At 42.5% G+C, this 25,500-nt stretch overlaps 1 protein-coding gene across 1 annotated transcript in view; it reads right to left on the bottom strand.

The window, feature by feature from the left end:
• The window catches only part of LOC135748349 (lysozyme g-like), a 133,418-nt gene that overhangs the window by 54,718 nt on the left and 53,200 nt on the right, over positions 1–25,500 (bottom strand). The window lies entirely within an intron of this gene.

The raw sequence follows: 25,500 nt of genomic DNA, 5'->3' as shown, positions 1-25,500 counted from the left end.
CCACAGCTATTGGGTTAAATTAACCCCCCAAAAATTTATATTGACCCAACGAGTTTAAACAAATATGTTAAATTATAACCTAATGGGCTGGGTTCGTCACTTTGTTTAAAATACCTCAGCATTTTTAGAGTGTTTTAAATAATCTAGAATCACAATCATATATAAAGTTGAACTTTTTACGCTCTATAAATAAAGACAGTTTCCAAGCTTACCCAGGAGAAGTGCCAGCCCCAGTATAAGCATCTTTTATCTTCCTCTTGATTTACTTGATTTCATCAACTTCACATAACGACAGAAAATGTCAAAAAGCTTTGAAAAACCTTGCTTTGAAAAAAAAACAGTTGTAAGCACCAAAAAGGTAAGATTAGTTTAATTAATTAACGGAATCATTAAAAGTAGGAATAAAACCGTTACCATACCTGAAAGGTTTGCTTGTCCTCTAATCTTCCTGATTCAGTCTGCTCTCTAATAACTACCCATATACTGCAAATTTGCATATAATACACCCAAATTGGACTTGAAATGGGATAAACAAATAGCTGAAATGTTTGTAACAACAATACCAAATTAATAATATATTTAGGCAATTTTACATTATACTCTTTTGCACTGTAAAAAATAATACGCTGAATTTACTTAAAAATATAGTGCATAATTTTTGCACTAAAATTCCATGTAATACTTAAAAAAAATGGATGCAAAAATGATGCACTATATTTTTAAGTAAATCCAGCCCTTATTTTTTCAGTGTAAAGATAACCCAAAATATATGTTGTTATAAGAATGAAAACAAAGCCTCACATTTATGAATCATATGCAAAAAAGTGTGATGCAGTCTGGAAAATATACAATGATAGAAAGTAGAAAATAGAGCATCAAAAATGTATAAGCATTACATTACATTTTATACAAGCCATACAATACAAGCCATACAATACTATATCAAAAAAGTTAATACACTATAAGAAAATGTTTTGCTGCATGCCTTAAATGTTTTATTAAACACCAACACCAGATACCTGATTGCGATCACAGGTGCCCTGGCTTTACTTACTGTTATAACTACAGATTACTGTTCATGATCCTGGTGTTGCTGATTTTTTATTTTTATTAACTGAATTAAGTTGAACAGACTTTTCATTCTGAGCGAAGTTTCAGTTCATAGGAATTTACTGGTAATAAAACTTTGCATATACTGGTAAATTGGCAGGATTTATTACCTAGTAAAGACTGTATGTGTGATATCAGCTATAGTTTGTTCTGCAACACTCTGGTTACATATTAGCTTTTGCATGCCAAATGAAAGGAAAACTCTCTCTCTCTCAAAAAAAAAAAAAAAAAAAACTATGAAAGAAGCTGCAAGAGTGCTAATAAACACTAAAAAAATCTTTGCTGCCTTAAATTTTTGTTGTTGGATCAACTCAAATTTTCAAGTCATTTTACTCACTTATTACACACTTACTATTCACTCACTTACTATTATTTATCTTGACAAGAGATGAGTTGTTATAGTTACTGATGAGTTGTTTAAAATATAGTTGAAAAAGTCAACTTAATTTCATGAGTTGTAGCTATACATTAGCACTCTTGCAGCTTCTTTCCAGTTTTTGGCTTATACCGCAGGCCTGATCATAGTTTTTTTTGAGACCTACAAGAAAATAAATAAAATTATAATACATTTATGTGGCACGCAAAAGCTAATATGTAACCAGTGTTGCAGAACAAACTATAGCTGATATCACACATACAGTCTTTACTAGGTAATCCATCCTGCCAATTTTCCAGTATATGCAAAGTTTTATTAGGCCCTACCAGTAAATTACTATAAACAGAAAGTTCATTCAGAATGAAAAGTCTGTTCAACTTAATAAAAATAAAAATGATTTTTCAAGTCAGCAACAGCAGGATCATGAACGGTAATCTGTAGTTATAACAGTAAATTAAGCCAGGGCATTTGCACAAGACATCTGTGATCGCAGTCAGGTATCTGATGTTGAATGTAATGTAAAGGGTATTTGACACGAGACACCTGCGACTGCGGACTGAAATCTAAAGATATATGGCATTCATTCTAGCTGTGTATCTGTCTGTGATGCAATAATCTGTTATACTGCGTTTCTGTATAATATTAGTGGTTTATAGAGCTGTGGCGTCATAATGATGGTATAAGAGGTGGTTTACTTCAGGTAGGACGTTTTATTTATGATGCTTTTGACATTAAAACCAAGCAAACTCAAAATCTAAAATTCCACTAATGCATATACACTGACATAAATAATAAAATAATGGCAATAATACAATAATATTTTTAAAAACTTGTTTTTTAATTACAGTGCATTGAAAATGCGCTGTACTGTTCTTACTGGGCTTTTTATTATTATTATTAGTGGTGCTTGCATTTATGCAAAGCATCACTATTACTATTGCTCAGGGATATTATTATTATGTTGGCTTGACAAAGCCAACATACTGTTCTTCGATCTAAGCTTATTAGTGGTGCTTGCATTTATGCAAAGCATCACTATTACTATTCCTCAAAGATATTATTATTATTATTCTTCTTTTTCTGGACACTTTTTCGGCGCGTAACTCGTCTCGCACGGTTTGGCGTAGTGCCATGAAAGAGGGCTCAAATCGACCGGATTATTGAGGAGAGGTGTGCTATGACTTTTATAAGCGATCGGGTGCAGGATTTCCGAAAGGGGCGCGAAAAACCTCCCGAAAACGTCCCATTGACTTTACATTGCTTCGAACTTTGGCAGGTCATAGCTCCACTCTAGGATTTTGTAGAAAAATGTGGGTTACAGCATTTGAAGAGGGTGGTAGGCTCTGTAAGAACATGGATCACATTGGGGTGTAAGTTGTACCCCTGGGGTGTAAGAGGTGCCCAAAAGTGCCCTAATGGAAAGTCAATGGGGCGAAAATCCCATAGACTAACATTGCCAAAAAAAATTGACAGGTCACAGGTCCAAGTGAGGATTTCATAGAAACATGTGGGTTACTAAAATTGAAGAGGGTGCTAGACTCTGTCAGGACGTCCCCCACAATGGGGTGTAAGGTTACCCTAGCAACCGTTTTGGGCACCCTAGCAACATCTCCCATAGACTGCCATTATAAAATGCCCAGGTGGATATCTTTGCAGCACAGTGTCATAGAGACATGGGGGTGGGCTCATTTTACTTAGGTATCCAATCAGTATCTTAGGATCCTTAAAGACAAACTAAGCCACGCCCCTAGCAACCACTTTTGAGCACCCTAGCAACATAAAATTCAAACAGTTATATCTCGGCATCAGAACATCGTAGAGACACGGGGGTTGGACCGGTTTACTTGTGACTAGGGGTGTAACAATTGGGCACATCATTGGCAACTCCCAAGCCACGCCCCTAGCAACCAAATTTGAGCACCCTAGCAACGGAATAAACAAAGCCTTATATCTCTGCATCAGAACATCGTAGAGACACGGGGGTTGGACCGTTTTACTCGTGACTCGAAGGGTAATCACTAGTTAATGCCAAGAGGTGTTAAGCCACGCCCCTAGCAACCAAATATGAACACCCTAGCAACCGAATAAACAAAGCCTTATAACGTCGCATCAGAACATCGTAGAGACACGGGGGTTGGACCGTTTTACTCGTGACTCGTAGGGTAATCACTAGTGGAAGCCAAGAGGTGTTAAGCCACGCCCCTAGCAACCAAATATGAACACCTAGCAACGGAATAAACAAAGCCTTATATCTCCACATCAGAACATCGTAGAGACACGGGGGTTGGACCGTATTACTTGTGACTCGGGGTGTAATCACTGGCCAAATCATTGGCCACTCCCAAGCCACGCCCCTAGCAACCAAATTTGAGCACCCTAGCAACGGAATAAACAAAGCCTTATATCTCTGCATCAGAACATCGTAGAGACATGGGGGTTGGACCATTTTACCTTTGGCTTGGAGTATAATCATAAATTGTCCCCGAAACTTGCCACGGCAAGCACCACTCACATTTTCTTCAGGAAATGTACCTATCTAGTTATTATTATTATTCTTCTTCTGTTCATACTTTTTACCAATTGTAACTCCTCCTAGAGCTTTCAAGCTACACCCACAAAACTTTACAAAACTTTTAAGACTGGTCCGTAGATGGGTGCTATGACTTTTCTAACTGATGGGACCTACCGAATTCCTAAACGGGGCGCTCAAACACCCCAAATTTTCCATTGACTTAACATTGCGACAAACTTTGACGGGTCATAGCTGCAAGCGAGAAATTTGTAGAAACTTGTGGGTTACCACATTTGAAGAGGCTGGCAGACTGTGTAAGAACATACATCACATTGGGGTGTAAGTTTCACCCCTGGGGCGTAAGGACCACCCAAATTTCCCCATTGACTTATAATGGGGGAGGGAACATGCCCATATAAGGGAATAAAAGCGTCCCAGATGGAATATCTTCACTTTAGAGTGTCGTAGAGACATGGGGGTGGGCTCAATTTAGTCAGGCATCCAATCAGTCTCTCAGGATCGCCCCATAGCTATTAAGCCACGCCCCTAGCAACCATTTTTGGGCACCCTAGCAACATATCCCATAGACTGCCATTATAAAATGCCCAGATGGATATCTTTGCAGCACAGTGTCACAGAGACATGGGGGTGGGCTCATTTTACTCAGGCATCCAATCAGTCTCGGAGGATTCTTATTGAGGTATTAAGCCACGCCCCTAGCAACCAAATATGAGCACCCTAGCAACATAATAAACAAAGCCTTATATCTCTGGATCCGAACATCATAGAGACATGGGGGTTGGGTCTTTTGGTCATGTTAGCCTTATGCTAGCTCCATGCTAAGTCATACAAGCTTCATGCTAGTTTCGTGCTAGCTTTATGCTAACTTCATAATAAATCTTGCTAACTTCATGCTAATCATGTTAGCATCATGCTAGCTTCATACTAATTCATGTTAGCATCGTGCTAGCTTCATGCTAATTCATGTTAGCTTCGTGCTAGCTTCATGCTAATTCATGTTAGCATCGTGCTAGCTTCATGCTAATTCATGTTAACATCGTGCTAGCTTCATGCTAATTCATGTTAGCATCGTGCTAGCTTCATGCTAATTCATGTTAGCATCGTGCTAGCTTCATGCTAATTCATGTTAGCGTCGTGCTAGCTTCATGCTAATTCATGTTAGCGTCGTGCTAGCTTCATGCTAATTCATGTTAGCGTCGTGCTAGCTTCATGCTAATTCATGTTAGCGTCGTGCTAGCTTCATGCTAATTCATGTTAACGTCGTGCTAGCTTCATGCTAATTCATGTTAGCATCGTGCTAGCTTCATGCTAATTCATGTTAGCGTCGTGCTAGCTTCATGCTAATTCATGTTAACGTCGTGCTAGCTTCATGCTAATTCATGTTAGCGTCGTGCTAGCTTCATGCTAATTCATGTTAGCGTCATGCTAGCTTCCTGCTAATCATGCTAGCATCATGCTAGCTTCATGCTAATCATGTTAGCATCATGCTAGCTTCATGCTAATCATGTTAGCATCATGCTAGCTTCATGCTAATTCATGTTAGCATCATGCTAGCTTCATGCTAATTCATGTTAGCATCATGCTAGCTTCATGCTAATTCATGTTAGCATCATGCTAGCTTCATGCTAATTCATGTTAGCATCATGCTAGCTTCATGCTAATTCATGTTAGCATCATTCTAGCTTCATGTTAATTCATGTTAGCATCATGCTAGCTTCATGCTATTTCATGTTAGCACAATGCTAATTCATGTTAGCATCATGCTAACTTCATGCTAATTCATGTTAGCACCATGCTAGCTTCATGCTAATTCATGTTAGCATAATGCTAGCTTCATGATAATTAATGTTAGCATCATGCTAGCTTCATGCTAATTCATGTTAGCATCATGCTACCTTCATGCTAATTCATGTTAGCATCATGCTAGCTTCATGCTAATTCATGTTAGCATCATGTTAGCTTCATGCTAATTCATGTTAGCATCATGCTAGCTTCATGCTAATTCATGTTAGCATCATGCTAATTCATGTTAGCATCATGCTAGCTTCATGCTAATTCATGTTAGCATCATGCTAACTTAGTGCTAAACATGCTAACATGGTAACTTTTGGTATCATGTTTACGGAAAGTTATAATACTAAACTAAACTTGTTTTAAATTTCTCTCAATCTGTTTTAAACGTTCAGGCTAGGCTTTGTCAAGCCAACATAAAGTTTGTCTTCAAACTTTTCTATCTAGTTATTATTAGTGGTGCTTGCATTTATGCAAGGCATCACTATTATTATTGCTCATACTTATTATTATTATTATTATTATATCTTATTATTCTTATGTCTGCACACTTTTTCGGCGCGTAACTCGTCCCACACGGTTTGTCGTAGACCCATAAATTAGGGCTCAAATCGACCGGCTTATTGAGGAGAGGTGTGCTATGACTTTTATAAGCGATCGGGTGCAGGATTTCCGAAAGGGGGGCGAAAAACCACCCAAAAAATCCCATTGACTTAACATTGCGCCCAACTTTGACGAGTCATAGCTCCGCTCGAGGATTTTGTAGAAACATGTGGGTTACAACATTTGAAGAGGGTGGTAGGCTCTGTAAGAACATGGATCACAATGGGGTGTAAGTTGTACCCCTGGGGTGTAAGAGGTGCCCAAAAGTGCCCCAATGAAAAGTCAATGGGGCAACATCCCATAGACTTACCATTGCAAAAATTTTGACGGGTCATAGGTCCGAGCCAGGATTTCATAGAAACATGTGGGTTACTAAATTTGAAGAGGGTGCTAGACTCTGTCAGGACGTCCCCCACAATGGGGTGTAAGGTTACCATAGCAACCATTTTGGGCACCCTAGCAACCTATACCATAGACTGCCATTATAAAATGCCCGGATGGATATCTTTGCACCACAGTGTCATAGAGACATGGGGGTGGGCTCATTTTACTCAGGCATCCAATCAGTCTCTCAGGATTCTTACAGACTTACTAAGCCACGCCCCTAGCAACCACTTTTGAGCACCCTAGCAACATAAAATACAAACAGTTATATCTCGGCATCAGAACATCGTAGAGACACGGGGGTTGGACCGTTTTACTTGTGACTAGGGGTGTAACAATTGGGCACATCATTGGCCACTCCCAAGCCACGCCCCTAGCAACCAAATTTGAGCACCCTAGCAACCGAATAAACAAAGCCTTATATCTCCGCATCAGAACATCGTAGAGACACGGGGTTTGGACCGTTTTACTTGTGACTCGGAGTGTAATCACTGGGCACATCATTGGCCACTCCCAAGCCACGCCCCTAGCAACCAAATACAGTACCCTAGCAACAGAGTAAACAAAGCCTTATATCTCCGCATCAGAACATCGTAGAGACACGGGGGTTGGACCGTTTTACTTGTGACTCGGAGTGTAATCACTGGGCACATAATTGGCCACTCCCAAGCCACGCCCCTAGCAACCAAATACAGTACCCTAGCAACAGAGTAAACAAAGCCTTATATCTCCGCATCAGAACATCGTAGAGACACGGGGGTTGGACCGTTTTACTTGTGACTCTGAGTGTAATCACTGGGCACATCATTGGCCACTCCCAAGCCACGCCCCTAGCAACCAAATACAGTACCCTAGCAACAGAGTAAACAAAGCCTTATATCTCCACATCAGAACATCGTAGAGACATGGGGGTTGGACCGTTTGACTCATGACTCGGAGTGTAATCACTAGTGGATGCCATTTTTTTCCCTAGCAACCAAATACAGTACCCTAGCAACAGAGTAAACAAAGCCTTATATCTCCGCATTAGAACATCGTAGAGACATGGGGTTTGGACCGTTTGACTCGTGACTCGGAGGGTAATCACTAGTGGATGCCATTTTTTTCCCTAGCAACCAAATACAGTACCCTAGCAACAGAGTAAACAAAGCCTTATATCTCCGCATTAGAACATCGTAGAGACATGGGGTTTGGACCGTTTGACTCGTGACTCGGAGGGTAATCACTAGTGGATGCCATTTTTTTCCCTAGCAACCAAATACAGTACCCTAGCAACAGAGTAAACAAAGCCTTATATCTCCGCATCAGAACATCGTAGAGACACGGGGGTTGGACCGTTTGACTCATGACTCGGAGGGTAATCACTAGTGGATGCCATTTTTTTCCTTAGCAACCAAATACAGTACCCTAGCAACAGAGTAAACAAAGCCTTATATCTCCGCATCAGAACATCGTAGAGACACGGGGTTTGGACCGTTTGACTCGTGACTCGGAGTGTAATCACTAGTGGATGCCAATTTTCTCCCTAGCAACCAAATACATTACCCTAGCAACAGAGTAAACAAAGCCTTTTATCTCCACATCAGAACATCGCAGAGACACGGGGGTTGGACCGTTTGACTCGTATCTCGGAGTGTAATCACTAGTGGATGCCAATTTTTTCCCTAGCAACCAAATACAGTACCCTAGCAACAGAGTAAACAAAGCCTTATATCTCCGCATCAGAACATCGTAGAGACACCTGGGTTTGACCGTTTGACTCGTGACTCGGAGTGTAATCACTAGTGGATGCCAATTTTCTCCCTAGCAACCAAATACAGTACCCTAGCAACCGAATAAACAAAGCCTTATATCTTCGCATCAGAATATCGTAGAGACACGTGGGTTGAATTGTTTTACTTTTGGCTTGGAGTATAATCATATATTGTCCCCCGAAATTTGCCACGGCAAGCACCACTTCACATTTTCTTCAGGAAATGTACCTATCTAGTTATTATGTTGGCTTTGAAAAAGCCAATATATTGTTATTGCTATTAAACTTATTTTTATTATTATTATTCCGCTTTCTTCTGAGACTAAATTTCCGACACTAACTCGTCCTAGGGCTTTCAAGCTACATGCACCAAATTTTCCACAGACCTTCAGACTGCTCTGACTTAGTGTGCTATATCTTTTCTAACTGATGGGACCTTCCGAATTCCTAAACGGGGGGCTCGAACACCCCAAAATTTCCATTGACTTAACATTGAGACAAACTTTGACGGGTCATAGCTGTGAGTAAGAAACTTGTAGAAACTTGTGGCTTACCACATTTAAGGAGGCTGACAGGCTCTGTAAGAACATACATCACAATGGGGTGTAAGCTATACCCCTGGGGTGTAAGAGGTCCCCAAAATTTCCCATTGACTTATAATGGGGCAGGAAACATGCCCATATAAGGGAATGAAAGCGTCCCAGATGGAATATCTTTACTTTAGAGTGTTGTAGAGACATGGGGGTGGGCTCATTTTACTCAGTCATCCTATCAGTCTCTTAGGATCGCCCCAAAGCTATTTAGCCACGCCCCTAGCAACAATTTTGGGTACCCTAGCAACATCTCCCATAGACTACCATTATAAAAGCCCAGATGGATATCTTTACACCAGAGTGTCATAGAGACATGGGGGTGGGCTCATTTTACTCAGGCATCCAATCAGTCTTAATAGGATTCTTATTGAGGCATTAAGCCACGCCCCTAGCAACAAAATATGAACACCCTAGCAACATAATAAACAAAGCCTTATATCTCTTGGTCTGAACATCATAGAGACATGGGGGTTGGGTCTTTGGGTCATGTTAGCTTCATGCTAGCTCCATGCTAAGTCATACTAGCTTCATGCTAGTTTCATGCTAGCTTTATGCTAATTTCATAATAAATCTTGCTAACTTCATGCTAAATCATGCTAACTTCATGTTAAATCTTGTTAGCTGCACGCTAAATAGTGCTAGCTTAATGCTAATCATGCTAGCATCATGCTAATCATGCTAGCTTCACGTTAAATCATGCTAGCTTCATGCTAATCATGCTATTCTCATGCTAACTTCATGTTAATCATGCAAGCCTCGTGCTAGCTTCATGCTAGCTTCATGCTAATCTTGCTAGTTTCATGCTAGCTTCATGCTAATCATGCTAACATCATGCTAGCTTCATGCTAATCATGCTAGCATCATGCTAGCTTCATGCTAATCATGCTAGAATCATGCTAGTTTCATGCTAATCATGCTAGCTTTATGCTAGCTTCATGCTAATCATGCTAGCATCATGCTAGCTTCATGCTAATCATGCTAGCATCATGCTAGCTTCATGCTAATCATGCTAGTTTCATGCTAGCTTCATGTTAATCATGCTAACATCATGCTAGCTTCATGCTAATCATGCTAGCATCATGCTAGCTTCATGCTAATCATGCTAGAATCATGCTAGTTTCATGCTAATCATGTTAGCTTTATGCTAGCTTCATGCTAATCATGCTAGCATCATGCTAGCTTCATGCTAATCATGCTAGCATCATGCTAGCTTCATGCTAATCATGCTAGCATCATGCTAGCTTCATGCTAGCTTCATGCTAGCTACATGCTAATCATGCTAGCATCATGCTAGCTTCATGCTAATCATGCTAGCATCATGCTAGCTTCATGCTAATCATGCTAGCATCATGCTAGCTTCATGCTAATCATGCTAGCATCATGCTAGCTTCATGCTAATCATGCTAGCATCATGCTAGCTTCATGCTAGCTTCATGCTAATCATGCTAGCATCATGCTAGCTTCATGCTAATCATGCTAACATCATGCTAGCTTCATGCTAATCATGCTAGCTTCATGCTTATCATGCTAGCATCATGCTAGCTTCATGCTAATCATGCTAGCATCATGCTAGCTTCATGCTAGCTACATGCTAACATCATGCTAGCTACATGCTAATCATGCTAGCATCATGTTAGCTTCATGCTAATCATGCTAGCATCATGCTAGCTTCATGCTAATCATGCTAGCTTCATGCTAACATCATGGTAGCTTCATGCTAATCATGCTAGCATCATGCTAGCTTCATGCTAGCATCATGCTAACTTCATGCTAATCATGCTAGCATCATGCTAGCTTCATGCTAATCATGCTAGCATCATGCTAGCTTCATGCTAATCATGTTAGCTTCATGCTAGCTTCATGCTAATCAGGCTAGCTTCATGACAGCATCATGCTAGCTTCATGCTAATCATGTTAGCTTCATGCTAGCTTCATGCTAATCATGTTAGCTTCATACTTAAACATACTAACTGCCAGATAGCCTACTAAACTAAACTTCTGTCAATCCGTTTTAAACGTTCAGGCTACGCTTTTTCAAGCCAACATAAAGTTTGTCTTCAAACTTTAATATCTAGTTAGTGGTGCTTGCATTTATGCAAAGCATCACTATTACTATTCCTCAAAGATATTATTATTAGTGGTGCTTGCATTTATGCAAGGCATCACTATTATTATTGCTCATACTTATTATTATTATTATTATTATATCTTATTATTCTTATGTCTGCACACTTTTTCGGCGCGTAACTCGTCCCACACGGTTTGTCGTAGACCCATAAATTAGGGCTCAAATCGACCGGCTTATTGAGGAGAGGTGTGCTATGACTTTTATAAGCGATCGGGTGCAGGATTTCCGAAAGGGGGGCGAAAAACCACCCAAAAAATCCCATTGACTTAACATTGCGCCCAACTTTGACGAGTCATAGCTCCGCTCGAGGATTTTGTAGAAACATGTGGGTTACAACATTTGAAGAGGGTGGTAGGCTCTGTAAGAACATGGATCACAATGGGGTGTAAGTTGTACCCCTGGGGTGTAAGAGGTGCCCAAAAGTGCCCCAATGAAAAGTCAATGGGGCAACATCCCATAGACTTACCATTGCAAAAATTTTGACGGGTCATAGGTCCGAGCCAGGATTTCATAGAAACATGTGGGTTACTAAATTTGAAGAGGGTGCTAGACTCTGTCAGGACGTCCCCCACAATGGGGTGTAAGGTTACCATAGCAACCATTTTGGGCACCCTAGCAACCTATACCATAGACTGCCATTATAAAATGCCCGGATGGATATCTTTGCACCACAGTGTCATAGAGACATGGGGGTGGGCTCATTTTACTCAGGCATCCAATCAGTCTCTCAGGATTCTTACAGACTTACTAAGCCACGCCCCTAGCAACCACTTTTGAGCACCCTAGCAACATAAAATACAAACAGTTATATCTCGGCATCAGAACATCGTAGAGACACGGGGGTTGGACCGTTTTACTTGTGACTAGGGGTGTAACAATTGGGCACATCATTGGCCACTCCCAAGCCACGCCCCTAGCAACCAAATTTGAGCACCCTAGCAACCGAATAAACAAAGCCTTATATCTCCGCATCAGAACATCGTAGAGACACGGGGTTTGGACCGTTTTACTTGTGACTCGGAGTGTAATCACTGGGCACATCATTGGCCACTCCCAAGCCACGCCCCTAGCAACCAAATACAGTACCCTAGCAACAGAGTAAACAAAGCCTTATATCTCCGCATCAGAACATCGTAGAGACACGGGGGTTGGACCGTTTTACTTGTGACTCGGAGTGTAATCACTGGGCACATAATTGGCCACTCCCAAGCCACGCCCCTAGCAACCAAATACAGTACCCTAGCAACAGAGTAAACAAAGCCTTATATCTCCGCATCAGAACATCGTAGAGACACGGGGGTTGGACCGTTTTACTTGTGACTCTGAGTGTAATCACTGGGCACATCATTGGCCACTCCCAAGCCACGCCCCTAGCAACCAAATACAGTACCCTAGCAACAGAGTAAACAAAGCCTTATATCTCCACATCAGAACATCGTAGAGACATGGGGGTTGGACCGTTTGACTCATGACTCGGAGTGTAATCACTAGTGGATGCCATTTTTTTCCCTAGCAACCAAATACAGTACCCTAGCAACAGAGTAAACAAAGCCTTATATCTCCGCATTAGAACATCGTAGAGACATGGGGTTTGGACCGTTTGACTCGTGACTCGGAGGGTAATCACTAGTGGATGCCATTTTTTTCCCTAGCAACCAAATACAGTACCCTAGCAACAGAGTAAACAAAGCCTTATATCTCCGCATTAGAACATCGTAGAGACATGGGGTTTGGACCGTTTGACTCGTGACTCGGAGGGTAATCACTAGTGGATGCCATTTTTTTCCCTAGCAACCAAATACAGTACCCTAGCAACAGAGTAAACAAAGCCTTATATCTCCGCATCAGAACATCGTAGAGACACGGGGGTTGGACCGTTTGACTCATGACTCGGAGGGTAATCACTAGTGGATGCCATTTTTTTCCTTAGCAACCAAATACAGTACCCTAGCAACAGAGTAAACAAAGCCTTATATCTCCGCATCAGAACATCGTAGAGACACGGGGGTTGGACCGTTTGACTCATGACTCAGAGGGTAATCACTAGTGGATGCCATTTTTTCCCTAGCAACCAAATACAGTACCCTAGCAACAGAGTAAACAAACCCTTATATCTCCGCATCAGAACATCGTAGAGACACGGGGTTTGGACCGTTTGACTCGTGACTCGGAGTGTAATCACTAGTGGATGCCAATTTTCTCCCTAGCAACCAAATACATTACCCTAGCAACAGAGTAAACAAAGCCTTTTATCTCCACATCAGAACATCGCAGAGACACGGGGGTTGGACCGTTTGACTCGTATCTCGGAGTGTAATCACTAGTGGATGCCAATTTTTTCCCTAGCAACCAAATACAGTACCCTAGCAACAGAGTAAACAAAGCCTTATATCTCCGCATCAGAACATCGTAGAGACACCTGGGTTTGACCGTTTGACTCGTGACTCGGAGTGTAATCACTAGTGGATGCCAATTTTCTCCCTAGCAACCAAATACAGTACCCTAGCAACCGAATAAACAAAGCCTTATATCTTCGCATCAGAATATCGTAGAGACACGTGGGTTGAATTGTTTTACTTTTGGCTTGGAGTATAATCATATATTGTCCCCCGAAATTTGCCACGGCAAGCACCACTTCACATTTTCTTCAGGAAATGTACCTATCTAGTTATTATTCTTCTTTTTCTGGACACTTTTTCGGCGCGTAACTCGTCTCGCACGGTTTGGCTTAGTGCCATGAAAGAGGGCTCAAATCGACCGGATTATTGAGGAGAGGTGTGCTATGACTTTTATAAGCGATCGGGTGCAGGATTTCCGAAAGGGGCGCGAAAAACCTCCCGAAAACGTCCCATTGACTTTACATTGCGTCGAACTTTGGCAGGTCATAGCTCCACTCTAGGATTTTGTAGAAACATGTGGGTTACAGCATTTGAAGAGGGTGGTAGGCTCTGTAAGAACATGGATCACATTGGGGTGTAAGTTGTACCCCTGGGGTGTAAGAGGTGCCCAAAAGTGCCCTAATGGAAAGTCAATGGGGCGAAAATCCCATAGACTAACATTGCCAAAAAAATTTGACAGGTCACAGGTCCAAGTGAGGATTTCATAGAAACATGTGGGTTACTAAAATTGAAGAGGGTGCTAGACTCTGTCAGGACGTACCCCACAATGGGGTGTAAGGTTACCCTAGCAACCGTTTTGGGCACCCTAGCAACATCTCCCATAGACTGCCATTATAAAATGCCCAGGTGGATATCTTTGCAGCACAGTGTCATAGAGACATGGGGGTGGGCTCATTTTACTTAGGCATCCAATCAGTATCTTAGGATCCTTAAAGACTAACTAAGCCACGCCCCTAGCAACCACTTTTGAGCACCCTAGCAACATAAAATTCAAACAGTTATATCTCGGCATCAGAACATCGTAGAGACACGGGGGTTGGACCGTTTTACTTGTGACTAGGGGTGTAACAATTGGGTACATCATTGGCCACTCCCAAGCCACGCCCCTAGCAACCAAATTTGAGCACCCTAGCAACCGAATAAACAAAGCCTTATATCTCCGCATCAGAACATCGTAGAGACACGGGGTTTGGACCGTTTTACTTGTGACTCGGAGTGTAATCACTGGGCACATCATTGGCCACTCCCAAGCCACGCCCCTAGCAACCAAATACAGTACCCTAGCAACAGAGTAAACAAAGCCTTATATCTCCGCATCAGAACATCGTAGAGACATGGGGGTTGGACAGTTTTACTTGTGACTCGGAGTGTAATCACTGGGCACATCATTGGCCACTCCCAAGCCACGCCCCTAGCAACCAAATACAGTACCCTAGCAACAGAGTAAACAAAGCCTTATATCTCCGCATCAAAACATCGTAGAGACACGGGGGTTGGACCGTTTTACTTGTGACACGGAGTGTAATCACTGGGCGCATCATTGGCCACTCCCAAGCCACGCCCCTAGCAACCAAATACAGTACCCTAGCAACAGAGTAAACAAAGCCTTATATCTCCGCATCAGAACATCGTAGAGACACGGGGGTTGGATCGTTTGACTCATGACTCGGAGGGTAATCACTAGTGGATGCCATTTTTTTCCCTAGCAACCAAATACAGTACCCTAGCAACAGAGTAAACAAAGCCTTATATCTCTGCATCAGAACATCGTAGAGACATGGGGTTTGGACCGTTTGACTCGTGACTCGGAGGGTAATCACTAGTGGATGCAATTTTTTTCCCTAGCAACCAAATACAGTACCCTAGCAACAGAGTAAACAAAGCCTTATATCTCCGCATCAGAACATTGTAAAGACACGGGGTTTGGACCGTTTGACTCGTGACTCGGAGGGTAATCACTAGTGGATGCCATTTTTTCCCCTAGCAACCAAATACAGTACCCTAGCAACAGAGTAAACAAAGCCTTATATCTCCGCATCAGAACATCGTAGAGACACGGGGGTTGGATCGTTTGACTCGTGACTCGGAGGGTAATCACTAGTGGATGCCATTTTTTTCCCTAGCAACCAAATACAGTACCCTAGCAACCGGATAAACACAGCCTTATATCTCCGCATCAGAACATCGAAGAGACACGGGAGTTGGATCGTTTTACTTTTGGCTTGGAGTATAATCACTAGTGGATGCCAATTTTCTCCCTAGCAACCAAATACAGTACCCTAGCAACCGGATAAACACAGCCTTATATCTCCACATCAGAACATCGTAGAGACACGGGAGTTGGATCGTTTTACTTTTGGCTTGGAGTATAATCATATATGATCTCCAGAATTTTGCCACGGCAAGCACCACTCACATTTTCTTCAGGAAATGTACCTATCTAGTTAGTGGTGCTTGCATTTATGCAAAGCATCACTATTACTATCTTGCATACTTATTATTATTATTATTATTATTCTTCTTTTTCTGGACACTTTTTCGGCGCGTAACTCGTCCCGCACGCTTTGTCGTAGACCCATAAATTAGGGCTCAAATCGACCGGCTTATTGAGGAGAGGTGTGCTATGACTTTTATAAGCGATCGGGTGCAGGATTTCCGAAAGGGGGGCGAAAAACCACCCAAAAAATCCCATTGACTTAACATTGCGCCCAACTTTGACGAGTCATAGCTCCGCTCGAGGATTTTGTAGAAACATGTGGGTTACAACATTTGAAGAGGGTGGTAGGCTCTGTAAGAACATGGATCACAATGGGGTGTAAGTTGTACCCCTGGGGTGTAGGAGGTGCCCAAAAGTGCCCCAATGAAATGTCAATGGGGCAAAATCCCATAGACTTACCATTGCAAAAATTTTGACGGGTCATAGGTCCGAGCCAGGATTTCATAGAAACATGTGGGTTACTAAATTTGAAGAGGGTGCTAGACTCTGTCAGGACGTCCCCCACAATGGGGTGTAAGGTTACCATAGCAACCATTTTGGGCACCCTAGCAACCTATACCATAGACTGCCATTATAAAATCCCCGGATGGATATCTTTGCACCACAGTGTCATAGAGACATGGGGGTGGGCTCATTTTACTCAGGCATCCAATCAGTCTCTCAGGATCCTTACAGACTTACTAAGCCACGCCCCTAGCAACCACTTTTGAGCACCCTAGCAACATAAAATACAAACAGTTATATCTCGGCATCAGAACATCGTAGAGACACGGGGGTTGGACCGTTTTACTTGTGACTAGGGGTGTAACAATTGGGCACATCATTGGCCACTCCCAAGCCACGCCCCTAGCAACCAAATTTGAGCACCCTAGCAACCGAATAAACAAAGCCTTATATCTCCGCATCAGAACATCGTAGAGACACGGGGTTTGGACCGTTTTACTTGTGACTCGGAGTGTAATCACTGGGCACATCATTGGCCACTCCCAAGCCACGCCCCTAGCAACCAAATACAGTACCCTAGCAACAGAGTAAACAAAGCCTTATATCTCCGCATCAGAACATCGTAGAGACACGGGGGTTGGACCGTTTTACTTGTGACTCGGAGTGTAATCACTGGGCACATAATTGGCCACTCCCAAGCCACGCCCCTAGCAACCAAATACAGTACCCTAGCAACAGAGTAAACAAAGCCTTATATCTCCGCATCAGAACATCGTAGAGACACGGGGGTTGGACCGTTTTACTTGTGACTCGGAGTGTAATCACTAGGCACATCATTGGCCACTCCCAAGCCACGCCCCTAGCAACCAAATACAGTACCCTAGCAACAGAGTAAACAAAGCCTTATATCTCCACATCAGAACATCGTAGAGACACGGGGGTTGGACCGTTTTACTTGTGACTCGGAGTGTAATCACTAGGCACATCATTGGCCACTCCCAAGCCACGCCCCTAGCAACCAAATACAGTACCCTAGCAACAGAGTAAACAAAGCCTTATAACTCCGCATCAGAACATCGTAAAGACATGGGGGTTGGACCGTTTGACTCGTGACTCGGAGGGTAATCACTAGTGGATGCCATTTTTTCCCCTAGCAACCAAATACAGTACCCTAGCAACAGAGTAAACAAAGCCTTATATCTCTGCTTCAGAACATCGTAGAGACACGGGGGTTGGACCGTTTTACTTTTGGCTTGGAGTATAATCATAAATTGTCCCCTGAAATTTGCCACGGCAAGCACCACTCACATTTTCTTCAGGAAATGTACCTATCTAGTTATTATTATTATTCTTCTTTTTCTGGACACTTTTTCGGCGCGTAACTCGTCCCGCACGCTTTGTCGTAGACCCATAAATTAGGGCTCAAATCGACCGGCTTATTGAGGAGAGGTGTGCTATGACTTTTATAAGCGATCGGGTGCAGGATATCCGAAAGGGGGGCGAAAAACCACCCAAAAAATCCCATTGACTTAACATTGCGCCCAACTTTGACGAGTCATAGCTCCGCTCGAGGATTTTGTAGAAACATGTGGGTTACAACATTTGAAGAGGGTGGTAGGCTCTGTAAGAACATGGATCACAATGGGGTGTAAGTTGTACCCCTGGGGTGTAAGAGGTGCCCAAAAGTGCCCCAATGAAAAGTCAATGGGGCAAAATCCCATAGACTTACCATTGCAAAAATTTTGACGGGTCATAGGTCCGAGCCAGGATTTCATAGAAACATGTGGGTCACTAAATTTGAAGAGGGTGCTAGACTCTGTCAGGACGTCCCCCACAATGGGGTGTAAGGTTACCATAGCAACCATTTTGGGCACCCTAGCAACCTATACCATAGACTGCCATTATAAAATGCCCGGATGGATATCTTTGCACCACAGTGTCATAGAGACATGGGGGTGGGCTCATTTTACTCAGGCATCCAATCAGTCTCTCAGGATCCTTACAGACTTACTAAGCCACGCCCCTAGCAACCACTTTTGAGCACCCTAGCAACATAAAATACAAACAGTTATATCTCGGCATCAGAACATCGTAGAGACACGGGGGTTGGACCGTTTTACTTGTGACTAGGGGTGTAACAATTGGGCACATCATTGGCCACTCCCAAGCCACGCCCCTAGCAACCAAATTTGAGCACCCTAGCAACCGAATAAACAAAGCCTTATATCTCCGCATCAGAACATCGTAGAGACACGGGGTTTGGACCCTTTTACTTGTGACTCGGAGTGTAATCACTGGGCACATCATTGGCCACTCCCAAGCCACGCCCCTAGCAACCAAATACAGTACCCTAGCAACAGAGTAAACAAAGCCTTATATCTCCGCATCAGAACATCGTAGAGACACGGGGGTTGGACCGTTTTACTTGTGACTCGGAGTGTAATCACTGGGCACATAATTGGCCACTCCCAAGCCACGCCCTTAGCAACCAAATACAGTACCCTAGCAACAGAGTAAACAAAGCCTTATATCTCCGCATCAGAACATCGTAGAGACACGGGGGTTGGACCGTTTTACTTGTGACTCGGAGTGTAATCACTGGGCACATCATTGGCCACTCCCAAGCCACGCCCCTAGCAACCAAATACAGTACCTTAGCAACAGAGTAAACAAAGCCTTATATCTCCACATCAGAACATCGTAGAGACACGGGGGTTAGACCGTTTGACTCATGACTCGGAGGGTAATCACTAGTGGATGCAATTTTTTTCCCTAGCAACCAAATACAGTACCCTAGCAACAGAGTAAACAAAGCCTTATATCTCCGCATCAGAACATCGTAGAGACACGGGGGTTGGACCGTTTGACTCGTGACTTGGAGGGTAATCACTAGTGGATGCCATTTTTTTCCCTAGCAACCAAATACAGTACCCTAGCAACAGAGTAAACAAAGCCTTATATCTCCGCATCAGAACATCGTAGAGACACGGGGTTTGGACCGTTTGACTCGTGACTCGGAGGGTAATCACTAGTGGATGCCATTTTTTCCCCTAGCAACCAAATACAGTACCCTAGCAACAGAGTAAACAAAGCCTTATATCTCCGCATCAGAACATCGTAGAGACACGGGGTTTGGACCGTTTGACTCGTGACTCGGAGGGTAATCACTAGTGGATGCCATTTTTTCCCCTAGCAACCAAATACAGTACCCTAGCAACAGAGTAAACAAAGCCTTATATCTCTGCATCAGAACATCGTAGAGACATGGGGGTTGGACCGTTTGACTCGTGACTGGAAGTGTAATCACTAGTGGATGCCAATTTTTTCCCTAGCAACCATATACAGTACCCTAGCAACAGAGTAAACAAAGCCTTATATCTCCGCATCAGAACATCGTAGAGACACGGGGGTTGGATCGTTTGACTTTTGGCTTGGAGTATAATCATAAATTGTCCCTTGAAACATGCCACGGCAAGCACCACTCACATTTTCTTCAGGAAATGTACCTATCTAGTTATATTTTATTCTTACATCCGGACACTTTTTTCGGCGATTAACTCGTCCCGCACGCTTTGTTGTAGACCCATGAAAGAGGGCTCAAATCGACCGGATTATTGAGGAGAGGTGTGCTATGACTTTTATAAGCGATCGGGTGCAGGATTTCCGAAAGGGGGGCGTAAAACCACCCCCAAAATCCCATTGACTTAACATTGGGCCCAACTTTGATGGGTCATAGCTCCGCTCGTGGATTTTGTAGAAACATGTGGGTTACAACATTTGAAGAGGGTGGTAGGCTCTGTAAAAACATAGATCACAATGGGGTGTAAGTTGTACCCCTGGGGTGTAAGAGGTGCCCAAAAGTGTCCCAATGAAAAGTCAATGGGGCAAAATCCCATAGACTTACCATTGCAAAAATTTTGACGGGTCATAGGTCCGAGCCAGGATTTCATAGAAACATGTGGGTTACTAAATTTGAAAAGGGTGCTAGACTCTGTCAGGACGTACCCCACAATGGGGTGTAAGGTTACCATAGCAACCATTTTGGGCACCCTAGCAACCTATACCATTGACTGCCATTATAAAATGCCTAGATGGATATCTTCGCACCACAGTGTCATAGAGACATGGGGGTGGGCTCATTTTACTCAGGCATCCAATCAGTCTCTCAGGATCCTTACAGACTTACTAAGCCACGCCCCTAGCAACCACTTTTGAGCACCCTAGCAACATAAAATACAAACAGTTATATCTCGGCATCAGAACATCTTAGAGACACGGGGGTTGGACCGTTTTACTTGTGACTAGGGGTGTAACAATTGGGCACATCATTGGCCCCTCCCAAGCCACGCCCCTAGCAACCAAATTTGAGCACCCTAGCAACCGAATAAACAAAGCCTTATATCTCCGCATCAGAACATTGTAGAGACACGGGGTTTGGACCGTTTTACTTGTGACTCGGAGTGTAATCACTGGGCACATCATTGGCCACTCCCAAGCCACGCCCCTAGCAACCAAATACAGTACCCTAGCAACAGAGTAAACAAAGCCTTATATCTCCGCATCAGAACATCGTAGAGACACGGGGGTTGGACCGTTTTACTTGTGACTCGGAGTGTAATCACTGGGCTCATAATTGGCCACTCCCAAGCCACGCCCCTAGCAACCAAATACAGTACCCTAGCAACAGAGTAAACAAAGCCTTATATCTCCGCATCAGAACATCGTAGAGACATGGGGGTTGGACCGTTTGACTCATAACTCGGAGGGTAATCACTAGTGGATGCCATTTTTTTCCCTAGCAACCAAATACAGTACCCTAGCAACAGAGTAAACAAAGCCTTATATCTCCGCATCAGAACATCGTAGAGACATGGGGTTTGGACCGTTTGACTCGTGACTCGGAGGGTAATCACTAGTGGATCCCATTTTTTTCCCTAGCAACCAAATACAGTACCCTAGCAACAGAGTAAACAAAGCCTTATATCTCCGCATCAGAACATTGTAGAGACACGGGGGTTGGACCGTTTGACTCATGACTCGGAGGGTAATCACTAGTGGATGCAATTTTTTTCCCTAGCAACCAAATACAGTACCCTAGCAACAGAGTAAACAAAGCCTTATATCTCCGCATCAGAACATCATAGAGACACGGGGGTTGGACCGTTTCACTCGTGACTCGGAGGGTAATCACTAGTGGATGCCATTTTTTTCCCTAGCAACCAAATACAGTACCCTAGCAACAGACTAAACAAAGCCTTATATCTCCGCATCAGAACATCGTAGAGACACGGGGGTTGGATCGTTTGACTTTTGGCTTGGAGTATAATCATAAATTGTCCCACGAAACTTGCCACGGCAAGCACCACTCACATTTTCTTCAGGAAATGTACCTATCTAGTTATTATTATTATTCTTCCAACCAAATTTCGGCAATTAATACGGCTCGAACCGCTTAACTTAGAAACTTCATTCAAACTCTCAAACGTGCGGACTATTCGGGAATAGTGGGCTATGACTTTTATAAGCGATCGGGGGTACGGTCTTCGCCCCAGGGGCGAAAAAGCAGCCGAAAAATCCCATTGACTTAACATGGAGACAAACTTTGACGAGTCGTAGCTCAGACCTAGAATTTCACAGAAACTTGTGACTTGCCACATTTGAAGAGGCTGGCAGGCTCTGTAAGAACATACCTCACAATGGGGTGAAAGTTGTACCCCTGGGGTGTAAGAGGTCCCCAAATTTCCCCATAGACTTATAATGGGGCAGGAATCATGCCCATATAAGGAACTAAAAACGTCCCGAATGGGATATCTTTGCAGCGCAGTGTCATAGAGACATGGGGGTGGGCTCATTTTACTCAGGCATCCAATCAGTCCCTTAGGATCCTTATTGAGCTATCAAGCCACGCCCCTAGCAACCATTTTGGGCACCCTAGCAACATCTCCCATAGACTGCCATTATAAAATGCCCAGATGGATATCTTTGCAGCACAGTGTCACAGAGACATGGGGGTGGGCTCATTTTACTCAGGCATCCAATCAGTCTCTCACCATCCTTATTGAGGTATTAAGCCACGCCCCTAGCAACCAAATATGAGCAGCCTAGCAACATAATAAACAAAGCCTTATATCTCTGGATCCGGACATCATAGAGACATGGGGGTCGGGTCTTTGGGTCATATTAGCTTCATGCTAGCTTCATGCTAAGTCATGCTAGCTTCATGCTAGTTTCATGCTAGCTTTATGCTAATTTTATAATAAATCTTGCTAACTTAATGTTAAATCATGCTAGCTTCATGTTAAATCTTGTTAGCTTCATGCTAAATCATGCTAGCTTCATGCTAATCATGCTAGCATCATCTTAATCATGCTAGCATCATGCTAATAATGCTAGGATCATGCTAATTTCATGCTAAATTCATGCTAACTTCATGGTAATCATGTTAGCATCATGCTAGCTTCATGCAAATTATGCTAGCTTCATGCTAATCATACTAACATCATGTTAGCTTTATGCTAATCATGATAACATCATGCTAGCTTCATGCTAATCATACTAGCATCGTGCTAGCTTCATGCTAATCATGCTAGCATCGTGCTAGCTTCATGCTAATCATGCTAACATCGTGCTAGCTTCATGCTAATCATGCTAGCATCGTGCTAGCTTCATGCTAATCATGCTAGCATCGTGCTAGCTTCATGCTAATCATGCTAACATCATGCTAGCTTCATGCTAATCATGCTAACATCATGCTAACTTCATGCTAATCATGTTAGCATCATGCTAGCTTCATGCTAATCATGATAGCATCATGCTAGCTTCATGCTAATCATGCTAGCTTCATGCTAACTTCATGTTAATCATGCTAGCATCATGCTAGCTTCATGCTAATCATGTTAGCATCATGCTAGCTTCATGCTAATCATGCTAGCATCATGCTAACGTCATGCTAATCATGCTAGCTTCATGGTAGCTTCATGGTAATCATGCTAGCATCATGCTAGCTTCATGCTAATCATGCTAGCATCATGCTAGCTTCATGCTAGCTTCATGGTAATCATGCTAGCATCATGTTAGCTTCATGCTAATCATGCTAGCTTCGTGTTTATCATGATAACATTATACTAGCTTCATGCTAATCATGCTAGCATCGTGCTAGCTTCATGCTAATCATGCTAGCAACATGCTAGCTTCATGGTAATCATGCTAGCATCGTGCTAGCTTCATGCTAATCATGCTAGCTTCATGCTAATCATGCTAGCATCGTGCTAGCTTCATGCTAATCATGCTAGCATCGTGCTTGCTTCATGCTAATCATGCTAGCATCGTGCTAGCTTCATGCTAATCATGCTAGCATCGTGCTAGCTTCATGCTAATCATGCTAGCATCGTGCTAGCTTCATGCTAATCATGCTAGCATCGTGCTAGCTTCATGCTAGCATCATGCTAATCATGCTAGCATTATGCTAATCATGTTAGCATCATGCTAGCTTCATGCTAATCATGCTAACATCATGCTAACTTCATGCTAATCATGCTAGCATCATGCTAACTTCATGCTAATCATGCTAAAATCATGCTAGCTTCATGCTAATCATGCTAACATCATGCTAGCTTCATGCTAATCATGCTAGCTTCATGCTAATCATGCTAGCATCATGCTAACGTTATGCTGAATCATGCTAATCATGCTAGCATCATATTTCATCATGATAACTTTTTTAAATCATGCTAGCTTCACACTAAAACATGTCAACAGCCAGGTAAACTACTAGACTAAATTTCTTTTACATTTCTATCAATCAGCTTTTTGCATTTTCATGCACTGGTAATTCCTTGGGAATTGCATATCTAGTTACTATCAAGAAATAATATTTTCTGCTTACATAAAGTTTTAGGACCATCCCCACCACCAAGGGGCACCCAACCAGGCCACCCATTGCAAAATAAACTTTATGTCTATTCACAATGTAACATTGTTGCAAAGCAGCGACATTTTAGACATAAATGCATTCAACTATAAAGATGAAAACTATAAAGAAAAATATTACATAGCTTAATATTAATAATGAAAATATATACGCAAATATCAATATCCAATAAGTCATGAAATGCAACACAAGAAGTCTAAATGAAGTCGATGGTCTGTGACTTCTGTTTTGCTGTTATTTATTTCAGTAGTAAGTCTGGGTATAAAGACCGCAGTGCATTGATCCTGAGAAATGGTTGAATAAATTCAAAAGTTACATAAGAATCAGAGATAAATATAAATTTGATAATAATAAAAACATGATGTATTGTCAGGTTGGTTTTACAAACCAAGTTTTTGATGAAGGGATTGTGAAAAAATAATTTTCTGTCAATCTTTTTGACTTTCCAGTAGACACCTTTATATTTATTTCCAAACTTATTTTCAAGCTGAAATAGAAAACAGATTTAATGATTTGATTTCAGTTGCAGGAGCCTTCAACTAAAACATGACTATACTTCATTTTTAACCTTAAAATACTTTGTTTGCTTTCATCTTCATCTTTAGCACTACAAATGAACATTGTATGAATGTTAAGTTGCACTCCTAAAAATAAAGGTGCTTCATGATGCCATAGATACTGTAAATTATTTTTTTGCTGTATGGTTTCATAAAGAAGCTACAAAATGTTCTTTATAAAAAGATTCATTAAAAATCCTTTGCCGAGATGCGGGCAGAAACTGTGGGATCATTAGGGTGGAACAACAAGTGGAGTTGAGTGTCGTCTGCATAGCAGTGGTAGGAAAAGCCATGTTTTCGAATGACAGAGCCCAGGGTTGTCATGTATATCAAAAAGAGCAGCGGTCCAAGCACAGAGCCTTGAGGCACCCCGGTATCAAGACGTTGGGGTTCGGAGACGTC

Source organism: Paramisgurnus dabryanus, chromosome 16 (genome assembly GCF_030506205.2).
Source record: "Paramisgurnus dabryanus chromosome 16, PD_genome_1.1, whole genome shotgun sequence".
NCBI classification, from domain to species: domain Eukaryota; kingdom Metazoa; phylum Chordata; class Actinopteri; order Cypriniformes; family Cobitidae; genus Paramisgurnus; species Paramisgurnus dabryanus.
Note: the sequence above shows the minus strand (reverse complement) of the source record. Positions and strands in the feature narration are given on the sequence as shown.